Source organism: Nomascus leucogenys, chromosome 11 (genome assembly GCF_006542625.1).
Source record: "Nomascus leucogenys isolate Asia chromosome 11, Asia_NLE_v1, whole genome shotgun sequence".
NCBI classification, from domain to species: Eukaryota; Metazoa; Chordata; class Mammalia; order Primates; family Hylobatidae; genus Nomascus; species Nomascus leucogenys.
This window is the reverse complement of record NC_044391.1, coordinates 116,905,485-116,917,175: the sequence shown is the minus strand read 5'-3', so window position 1 is coordinate 116,917,175 and position 11,691 is coordinate 116,905,485.

The window sequence follows — 11,691 nt, the reverse complement described above, 5'->3', positions numbered from 1 at the left end:
TGCTGAAATGTAGGGTGGTAGAAAGTCGAAACAGTGACAAGCAAAAAGAACAGGGAGAAACCTTGGGAACTGAAATTTAACTTTGAGCAAGTCATTTATCCTGTTCACTAAAAAGTCTTGTGCTCTGAGAAAGGAAATGGCCTAGGACTATGGTTTTCAAAAATAGGTTACGGCCCATTGGGAAATCAATTGAATGGGTTAAAAATTAGCATTTTTACTATTAAATAGAATAGAAAATTCTGGAGGGCTTTCCACACCTCAAGGGTATTATATCATGAAACTTTTACTTTGGATTTCAAGGAAATATACCCATATATACACATGCATACACATGGGTGTACTGAAGGAAATATACACGTGCACACACATGCATACACGTGGGTGTACTGAAGGAAATATACACGTGCACACACATGCATACACGTGGGTGTGCTGAAGGAAATATACACGTGCACACACATGCATACACGTGGGTGTGCTGAAGCAAATATACACGTGCACACACACACATACACGTGGGTGTGCTGAAGGAAATATACACGTGCACACACATGCATACACGTGGGTGTGCTGAAGGAAATATACACGTGCACACACACACATACACGTGGGTGTGCTGAAGGAAATATACACGTGCACACACATGCATACACGTGGGTGTGCTGAAGGAAATATACACGTGCACACACATGCATACACGTGGGTGTGCTGAAGGAAATATACACGTGCATACACACACGGGTGTGCTGAAGGAAATATACACGTGCACACACATGCATACACGTGGGTGTGCTGAAGCAAATATACACGTGCACACACACACATACACGTGGGTGTGCTGAAGCAAATATACACGTGCACACACACACATACACGTGGGTGTGCTGAAGGAAATATACACGTGCACACACACACGGGTGTGCTGAAGGAACTATACACGTGCACACACGCATACACGTGGGTGTGCTGAAGGAACTATACACGTGCACACACATGCATACACGTGGGTGTGCTGAAGGAAATATACACGTGCACACACATGCATACACGTGGGTGTGCTGAAGGAAATATACACGTGCATACACACACGGGTGTGCTGAAGGAAATATACACGTGCACACACATGCATACACGTGGGTGTGCTGAAGGAAATATACACGTGCACACACATGCATACACATGGGTGTGCTGAAGGAAATATACACGTGCACACACACGCATACACATGGGTGTGCTGAAGGAAATATACACGTGCACACACACGCATACACATGGGTGTGCTGAAGGAAATATACACGTGCACACACATGCATACACGTGGGTGTGCTGAAGGAAATATACACGTGCACACACATGCATACACATGGGTGTGCTGAAGGAAATATACACGTGCACACACAAGCATACACGTGGGTGTGCTGAAGGAAATATACACGTGCACACACATGCATACACATGGGTGTACTGAAGGAAATATACACGTGCACACACACACATACACGTGGGTGTGCTGAAGGAAATATACACGTGCACACACACGCATACACGTGGGTGTACTGAAGGAAATATACATGTGCACACACGCATACACATGGGTGTACTGAGTTGTGAAGTAAGATGGACATTTGTCCATGAAATGCAGTAAAAAACGTTTGAGAAATGCTGACCTAAGAGACTTCATCTGCTGTTTGGGCCACAGGTAGGACCCCAGAAAGAGCAAGTGGCTTTAGGTCCTCTACTACAAAGTTGGCAAATTAATGGTATTTTTGTGGGTTTTTTTTGAGACAGGCTCTCACTCTGTTGCCCAGGCTGGGTGCAGTGATGCAATCTCAGCTCACTACAGCCTCAGCCTCCCAAGCTCAAGCCATTCTGTCACCTCAGCCTCCGGATACCCAGCTAATTTTTTGTATTTTTGGTAGAGATGGGGTTTCACCATGTTGTCCAGGCTGGTCTCAAACTCCTGCACTCAGGCCACCCACCTGCCTCGGCCTCCCAAAGTACTGGGATTACAGACATGAGCCATGATGACTGGCATTATATATTTATTATTATTATTATTATTATTATTATTTGAGACAGGGTCTTGCTCTGTTGTCCAGGCTGGGTGCAGTGGTGCAATCACAGTTTATTGCAACCCTGAACTCCTGGGCTCCAGCCATCCTCCCACTTCAGCCCCCAGAGTAGCTGGGACTACAGGCAGCACCACCACACCTGGCAATTTTTAAATTTTTTTGTAGAGATGGGGGGGGTCTCATGATGTTGCACAGGCGGGTCTTGAACTCCTGGCCTCAAGCAATCGATCCTCCTGCCTTGGCCTCTTGAGTGCTGGGATTATAGGCATGAGCCACTGCACCAGGCCTGGCCTTTAAATATAAATTCTTATAAATATACATTATGCTTCCCCAGCTACATTATTTGCCTTTTCAGGGGTGCAGACTTGCTTCTTACCTCTTTACACGTCCTTTCCCAGCACAGAACAGTACTCAATAAATAATGATGGTGTTACCTTTTTGTATCCACTAGTATCAATGACTAAGTCACTTGTTCTGGAATAGGTGCATTCAAAAGCCCTTGAAGGGCCGGGCGCGGTGACTCACACCTGTAATCCCAGCACTTCGGGAGGCTGAGGCAGGCAGATCACGAGGTCAGGAGATCGAGACCACCCTGGCCAACATAGTGAAACCCCATCTCTACTAAAAATATAAAAATTAGCTGGGTGTGGTGGCGGGCACCTGTAATCCCAGCTACTTGGGAGGCTGAGGCAGGAGAATCACTTGAACCTGGGAGGCGGGTTTGCAGTGAGCCGAGACTGTACCTTTGTACTCCAGCCTGGGTGACAGAGCGAGAAAAAAAAAATTACCTTTTCTTTTTTTCTTTTTTTTTTTTTAAAAGCTTTGACCCGTCACCACCACATTTACTCACTTAGACTGGGCTCTGCACTAATAACACCTTAAATTTGTATAAACATGTAGTTTAGGAGTTTTCTTACTTTTTATTTCACTGGTAAATGAATGAAGGCAATAAAGGGATGTTATTTCCACGTGGCAGACAGGGAAAATGAAGTACAGAGCCGTGACTGATGCCCATGGTTCTGCAGCACAGTGGGTGACAGGCCCACTGGGACCAGTTGCTAATTTCTATGCTGGGGCTTTTTATTTTTGAGGCGGACTCACTTTGTCACCCAGACTGGAGTGCAGTGGCCCAGCCTCAGCTTACTGCAACCTCCGCCTCCCAGGTTCAAACGATTCTTCTGCCTCAGCCTCCTGAGTAGCTGGGATTATGGGCACACACAACCACGCCTGGCTAATTTTCGTATTTTTAGTAGAGACAGTGTCTCGTCATGTTGGCCAGGCTGGTCTCGAACTCCTGACCTCAAGTGATCCTCCCGCCTCTGCCTCCCAAAGTGCTGGGATTACAGGCGTGAGCCTCCGTGCCCTGCCAGCTGGGGCTCTTTCACTAGGTAAGTGGCTTATCTGGTTTGCTTTTCCTGCCAGTTCTCTCTCACCAAAAAGCAAGACTCCTGCTTTCATCTCTTGGTGAAGAAAAAAGAGAGGGAGGCAGAATTTTGCTGTTAATCATCCTGCACTGTTGTTTCCAGCAGTAATTCCCCTGAATTAGCTGTCAGATATCTCCTTAGGAATTTTAACACACACCACAGGCTCCTCACTGCAGAGCCTTCAGGTGGCCAGTTCTCCTCTGCTGAAATGCCTTCATTCTTCCTCTTCACGGGGCCCACATCCATCCCAGTCTGCAGACATCTTCCACGTCACATTCCTACCTGACCCCACTCTGCCCCACGAGGACTCTGATTCAACCATGCTGACCAAGAGTCTATGATAGGGCCAGTCATTGCTTTTAGGGTCTTCCAGACCCTAAAAGAGGTATTTTTGGAATGAGGTATTTTTATTCCCATTTTATTTTTTGAGAAGGAGTCTTGCTGTGTCACTCAGGCTGGAGTGCAGTGGCACAATCTGAGCTCACTGCAACCTCCACCTCCCGGGTTCAAGCGATTCTCCTGCCTCAGCCTCCTGAGTAGCTGGGATTACAGGTTCCTGCCACCACACCCGGCTAATTTTCATATTTTTAGTAGAGACAGGGTTTCACCACGTTGGTCAGGCTGGTTTCGAACTCTTGACCTCAAATGATAAGCCCGCCTCAGCCTCCAGAAGTGCTGGGATTAGAAGTGTGACCCGCCGCACCCGGCCTTTACTCACATTTCAGAGCTGATACAACCCAGGCTCAGGGAAGTGGAGAACTCAGCCTCTCGGCCTCCGGGCTCTGTGCTCTTTTCTTTTCCCCAAAGCTCGTGGTATTTTTTTCCTCGCCAACCTCCTTCCCTTTATGAAAATTCTAGTATTTCCGTGTACGATTCAGAAGAACTGCAAGAGTTTTAGTGCCAGGGTTAGGTAAGCCTCATGGAATAGTTTGTGGAGGGTTGGAAATTAAATAATTTCCAATAATAATTTCGAATAATTAGGCCAGGCGTGGTGGCTCACGCCTGTAATCCCAGCACTTTGGGAGGCCGAGGCGGGCGGATCATGACGGCAGGAGTTCAAGACCAGCCTGGCCAACATGTAGAAACCCCGTCTCTATTAAACATACAAAAAATTAGCTGGGTGTGGTGGTGAGTGCCTGTAATCCCAGCTACTCAGGAGGCTGAGGCAGGAGAATCACTTGAACCCAGGAGGTGGAGGTTGCATTGAGCCGAGATGGTGCCATTGTACTCCAGCCTGGGTGACAGAGTAAGACTGTTTAAAAATAAATAAATAAATAGTAAAAGTGTTAATAAGTGGACTTTAATTGCAGTGTCTATTAATACTAATAACAGCATAAAAATAAAAATATAATTGATAGCTTCTTTAGTGTCACGTTTATGGTTTTATTTTAGCGAATATAAATTTTTGAGATTTGAATTTTCATGTCCAAATGGTCCTGGCCTCTAAATGTCTCCTAAACATATCTCTCTCTCTCTCTCTTTCTTTCCTTCTCTTTCTTTCTTTCTTTCTTTCTTTCTTTCTTTCTTTCTTTCTTTCTTCTTTCCTTCTTTCCTTCTTTCTTTCTTTTTTTTTTTGAGACAGTCTTGCTCTGTCGCCCAGGTTGGAGGGCAGTGGTGCGATCTCGGCTCACTGCAACCTCCCCCTCCCGGATTCAAGCGATTCTCCTGCCTTAGCCTCCCGAGTAGCTGGGACTACAGGTGCACGCCACCACGCCAGGCTAAGTTTTGTATTTTTAGTTGTGATGGGGTTTTATCATGCTGGCCAGGCTGGTCTTGAACTCCTGACCTCAGAAGATCCACCTGCCTCAGTCTCCCAAAGTGTTGGGATTACAGGGATTAGCCATCGCATCTGGCCGCCTAAACCTATGTCCTCCATGAGGGTATAAGATTTTCACCTGCAAATACCAGCATTGTTTGTTTCTTTTTAAAAGATACTTCAGTCAAGGAAAGGCAGAAAGCCAGGCATGGTGGCTCATGCCTGTAATCCCAGCGCTTTGGGAGGCCGGAGGCAGGAGGATTGTTTGAGCCCAGGAGTTCAAGACCAGTCTGGGCTACATAGCAAACCCTGCGTCAAATTAAAAATAAAAAATAAATAGGCTGGGCATGGTGGCTCACGCCTGTTATCCCAACACTTTGGGAGGCCAAGGTGGGCAGATCACCTCAGGTCAGGAATTTGAGACAAGCCTGGCCAACATGATAAAATCCCATCACTCCTCAAAATATAAAAATTAGCCTGGCGTAGTGGCACACGTCTGTAGTCCCAGCTACTTGGGAGGCTGAGGCAGGAGAATCGCTTGAATCCAGAGGCAGAGGTTGCAGTGAGCCCGAGATCATGCCACTGTACTCCAGCCTGGGTGACAGAGCAAGACACTGTCTTAAAAATAATAACAATAAAAATAAATAAAATTAATAATTAAAAAAAATAAAGAAGGAACACCACAGGGGAGCAGGCCTGGTGTCTGAATGCCCTCTGTGGATATGCATCCTTAACCTGTTCCTGATTAGATCATTTAAGGTGCAGCAATGCTCCTGCTCATATGACCTTTTTTTTTTTTTTTTTTTTTTTTTTTTTTTTTGAGACGGAATCTTGCTCTGTCGCCCAGGTTGGAGTGCAATGGCGTGATCTTGGCTCACTGCAACCTCCGCCTCTTCGGTTCAAGCGATTCTTCTGCCTCAGCTTCCTGAGTAGCTGGGATTACAGGCGCGTGCCACTATGCCTGGCTAATTTTTTTTTTAATTTTTTCTTAGTAGAGATGGGGTTTCACCATATTGGTCAGGCTGGTCTCGAACTCCAGACCTCGTGATCCGCTCGCCTCGGCCTCCCAAAGTGCTAGGATTGCAGGCGTGAGCCACCGCGCCTGGCAACCCATATGACTTTTAAACACTTCTCTCTGGGGAGAGAGATTTTAGAGAATGGGAGTAAAGAGAAAGGCGTTGAAAATCCCAAGTACTTTCTCTATCTTAGAGCAGAAAAAATAAAGGGAAGAGTAAAAGCCCAAGGCCCAGAAACGGATTTGCTTCTTAAACGGCTGTTCTGTGTCCCTAAGGGCCTGAAGGTTAGTTTATGTGCAATGCTTTTTAAGGTATGGATTGTTTTCTGGCATTGTAGCTACTACCTCCCTGGCCTGCTGGTTACTGACCAGAGGGAGGGAAAGGGTGTGATTGTTTGCAAAGAGTTTAAACAGTGACAAGAATTGAATTTTATTTATTTGTTATTCATTGCACAATCCAATAACAGCGATGGCAATGAAAACGAAAGTTAATCTACAATCCTATCACCCTATTAAGTCACTTGTTTCTATTTTCCCTTTTATTCCCTCATGCATTAAACATTATGCAAAGCACTCCGCTAGTCTTGGTTAAAGTGCAGCTTGTATACATTCTGAATAAAAATTTGCATTTTGCTTTTCTTTTCCTTTTTGTGTTTCTGAGGCTGCAAAATACATCTTCACAAGAGTGGCTTTAATAGTTACCTAACATTCCATCCTTCACGTACATTTTAATGCACTGCTGCAGTGCAAGTATCCAACATTTAAACTTCAACGCCAACAGATTTGACCTAGCACTGCAGGGACTGGAGGTTGGTCAAGGTCAGGCGGAGGCTGCCAGGCTACCAGGGTGGAGGAAGGCGCCGAGGCAGAGGCCAGTGCGCCCATCCCGCGGCTCCTCGGGGCACCTGCTGCCTTGGCGCCTTTTCACTTCGCCTTCGCCTTCGCCTCGCCCGCAGCGCCCTCCGCAGAGGGCCCCGCCCCCCGGGCGATCTGTCAGAGCAACTCGCGGAGCGTACGTGCCTCAGGAAGTGACGCACAGCCCCCCGGGGGGCCGGGGGCGGGGCCAGGCTATAAACCGCCGGTTCGGGGCCGCCATCCCCTCAGAGCGTCGGGATATCGGGTGGCGGCTCGGGACGGAGGACTCGCTAGTGTGAGTGACTGCGGGCTTCTAGAAGTACGCCGACCCTCGTGTCCCCCCTTCATCCTGCGGGGCTGGCTGGAGCGGCCGTTCCGGTGGTGCTGTCCAGCAGCCATAGGGGGCCGCACGGGGAGCGGGAAAGCGGTCGCGGCCCCAGGCGGGGCGGCCGGGATGGAGCGGGGCCGCGAGCCTGTGGGGAAGGGGCTGTGGCGGCGCCTCGAGCGGCTGCAGGTGCACGGGGTCGGGCGGCTGTGCGCAGAGGCGTCCCTGCGCCTCGCGTCCCTACGCCTCTCGTCCCCCTTCCCTTCTCTCTGCCTTCTTGCCCGCCTCCTCGGTCACAGAGCGACGAATGACTTCTCTTATTACTCCGAGGACGAGACCAGGCGTACCCCACTGTCGCTCTCAGCCCCGCGGACTTCGGGTCCTCGCCCTTGAAGGCTGCAGGCCCTAGTGCGCCGGCTCCGGGCTGCGGGTCCGGGAGCGCGGGCGCAGCCAGGGTGCAGCTGCGCGGCATGCGGCGCCGGGGGAGCACGTGGCTGCTCCAGGAAGTCGCCCCAGGGAACGGCTGGGATTCGTGGGTGACCTTGGGCTCCTAAACCTTCGGTTCCCCGGGCTCCGGGCGGGCCCCGCTCTCACTGCGGAAAGGGACAAAGCTGTCCCCGATTCGGTTACTAGCGTGTTACAGGCATTAATTAGATACGGGTTTCTGTAAACTTATCCTTCGGCTCTGGTACAACCTGATCTTGCCATGCTCTGCCTGTTCGCCTTGCGTGTGGATTCTGTTTTCTCAAGGCAGAATCCGACTGAACGCCGCAGGTGTTCACATTGAGAATATTGCTAGCAGTTCTCACGACAAGACGGGAGCCATAGGAGTGACTTATTTGTGAAAGATACTTGGAGATAGATTAGTGGTGTGGTGAGAGGGCTGTGCTGGATTGATGGGCGCCGGAGAGGCCCATTGTGTCATATTCTGCTGGACAGTTCTTTAAGGTTGGGAGAGTGGGTAAGAAAATATATTCTGATTCGGCTCTTTTCGGATAATGCTTTCCCTCTGCTCACTGCTTGTAGAGACCGGGGGACTGGGTTCTGCAGCTTTTTCCATTTTCTTCCCCATTGATAAGAGGATTAAAGTAGGAAACTGTATTTGGCTACCCCATACTTACATGCTAAGCTTACTGTGAAAATTAAGGTTAGGCTCTCTAGAGTACTTGTGGACCCTGCTGGTTCCCCCCGCCCCCCGGCCCTGAATTGTGGGTTACAATATGCTTCTCAAGAAAATCCAGAGTTAAGATAAGTTTTGTCATCGATATTGCAAGGTTAAATATAGCATAGCATCCTTCAATTTCCTTTGGATGTTCTTATCAAGTAATGGTGGCTGTAAACCTAGCCCGTGTTGAAGATTGTTGGATAGACAGCAGTTTGGCTAACCCCTCCCTAAGGCGAGGCAGTTACTTGCCTCTGATAATGTATTTAAATGTCATGGAGCAAGGTTCCCAGCTAAACCTGAACCGGATCACAATGCTAGTTAAAAATGACCCTCGGCTGGGCGCAGTGGCTCCCGCCTGTAATCCCAGCACTTTGAGAGGCCAAGGCAGGTGGATCACCTAAGGTCAGGAGTTCGAGACCAGTCTGACTAACATGGTGAAACCCTATCTCTACTAAAAACACAAAAATTAGCCAGGCATGGTGGCTCACGTCTTTATTCCCAGCACTTTGGGAGGCCGAGGCAGGTGGATCACTTGAGGTGAGGAGTTCGAGACCAGCCTGGCCAACATGGTGAAACCCCGTCTCTCTGAAAAATACAAAAATTAGCTGGGCGTTGTGGTGCACACCTGTAATCCCAGCCACTCAGGAGGCTGAGGCTCGAGAGTCGCTTTAACCTGGGAGGCAGAGGTTGTAGTGAGCTGAGATCGTGCTACTGTACTCCAGCCTGGGCAACAGAGCGAGATGCCATCACAAAAAACAGCAACAAAATAACTCCCTATTAAACCAGAAGAGTGACGGGGACGGGAAAAGATTCCTGGTCCCACGTTTTCATTATATTTTTCATGTCATTTGGAATCTCATGCATCAGGCATGCCCCAGTACTGTTCAATATTTTTACTCATTATCAGGTAGTTCAATACCAGTTATTACAGGATAGGGAGGTCAGTCAGAGAAGGCTTCATAGAGATGAAGCCGTGAGCTGAGCCTGGAAGAAATGAGGAGGACCTCAAGGAACAGAGAAGAATGTTGGTGGGTAAAAACATGGGCTGGATTCTGTCTGATTTTGGAGACAATAGAGGGAGTGAAGTTGTTAGGCAGTGAATGTGTTCCATTTCATGGTTCAAAACGTGGGGCTACGTTTTGCCTACCTGAACTTCATTATTAATGTGAGAAATTGAATTGTTTTCGGTCACCATTGAGAACACCAAAGACACACAGGTAGCTTAGATTATTATTTATTTATTTATTTTTGACAGAGTTTCACGCTTGTTGCCCAGGCCAGAGTGCAATGGCGCAATCTCGGCTCTCCGCAACCTCCACCTCCCCCAGGTTCAAGTGATTCTCCTGCCTCAGCCTCCCCGTAGCTGGGATTACAGGCATGCACCACCATGCCCGGCTAATTTTGTATTTTTTTTAGTAGAGGTGGGGTTTCTCCATGTTGGTCGGGCTAGTCTCAAACTCTCAACCTCAGGTGATCTGCTCGCCTCGGCCTCCCAAAGTGTTGCTGGGATTACAGGCGTGAGCCACCATGCCCAGCCATCGCTTTGTGTTCTTAAAATTAATTTAAAACTAGAAAACTTGAGGAATGATGGTTCAGATGAGTGTTAAAACTTGCAAGATGTTTTTTCCTAGAAAAGGGTGATTAAAATTGGTTCAGGGTGGGGCCTTCCAGTTCTGGCTCTAATGATTGGGTCCTTACTGTTCTGGTGCAGTGGTAGTGATAAGCTTTTTGTAACAGAAGGGGCAAAAGATTGTGCTTCTGGCTGGGCGCCGTGGCTCACGCCTTCAATTTCCTTGGGATGTTCTTATCAAGTAACTAATCTTAGCACTTTGGGAGGCCGGGTGGGTGGATCACCTTAGGTCAGAAGTTCTAGACCAACCTGGCCAACATGGTGAAATCCCATCTCTACTAAAAATACAAAAATTAGCTGGGCATGGTGGCGGACACCTATAATCCCAGCTACTCGGAGTCTGGGGTGGAAAAATAGCTTGAACCCGGGAGGCAGAGGTTGCAGTGAGCCGAGATCCTGCCATTGCACTCCAGCCTAGGCAACAAGACCGAAACTCTGTCTCAAAAAAAAAAAAAAAAAAAGATTATGCTTCCAAGAATGTGGTCTATTGCATATGGACACTGTTTTTAAAGCTTGAATTAAAAAAATTTTTTGTAATAGGTTTTAGAGCTTTTTCTTTTTCTTATTTTTTTTTGAGATGGAGTCTCTCTCTGTCGCCCAGGCTGGAGTGCAGTGGTGCCATCTTGGCTCACTGCAACCTCCACCTCCCGTGTTCAAGCAATTCTCCTGCCTCAGCCTCCCCAGTAGCTGGGATTACAGGTGCCCACCACCATGCCCATCTAATTTTTGTATTTTTAGTAGAGATGGGGTTTCACCACCTTGGCCAGGCTGGTCTCAAACTCCTGACCTCGTGATCCACCTGCCTCGGCCTCCCAAAGTGTTGGGATAACAGGCATGAGCCACCGTGCCTGGCCAGAAAGCTTTTTCTTAATGCCAGTTATAATACCCTTTGCTTTACAATTTGCATATACCTCACAGCTTGCTTTGTGCCATGTGCGTGTTTAATATGCCCTAAGTGTACTTGTATACAGGAAAAGCTTTAAAATGGTATCCAATAAATGTCCATTTTGCAAATCTCGGGATAATGTCACTTCCAAGTATCTGGATGCCCTCAAACCAAATTAACTAGAAAATTCAGATTTCAGTTAAGGCCTTTAACTTAACTTAGGACTTTGATTACAGAGACGTATTTTGCTTTGACAAAAGTTAAGGTTAATGTCTTAAATTTCCAGAGATGACAACACAATTTCTATAACCCAGTAACCCATTTAGCTTCGATTAGATTATCAATTTTCAGCCTTGAACAGGCCACTTAGTTTCTCTGATAACTGGCCTCTTCATCTGTAAAACAGCGTGATCTGTGTTTCATGTTTCTTTTTGTGTCAAAGATTGAATCACTTGTAGGAACTATTCATTCAGTCAGGATCAGGATTTCTTCCCCTTTCCATTGGAGATGGTTTGTGGTATTTGTAGCATAACTGGTCTTGTCTGCTTTAGTCTTAATTTTGT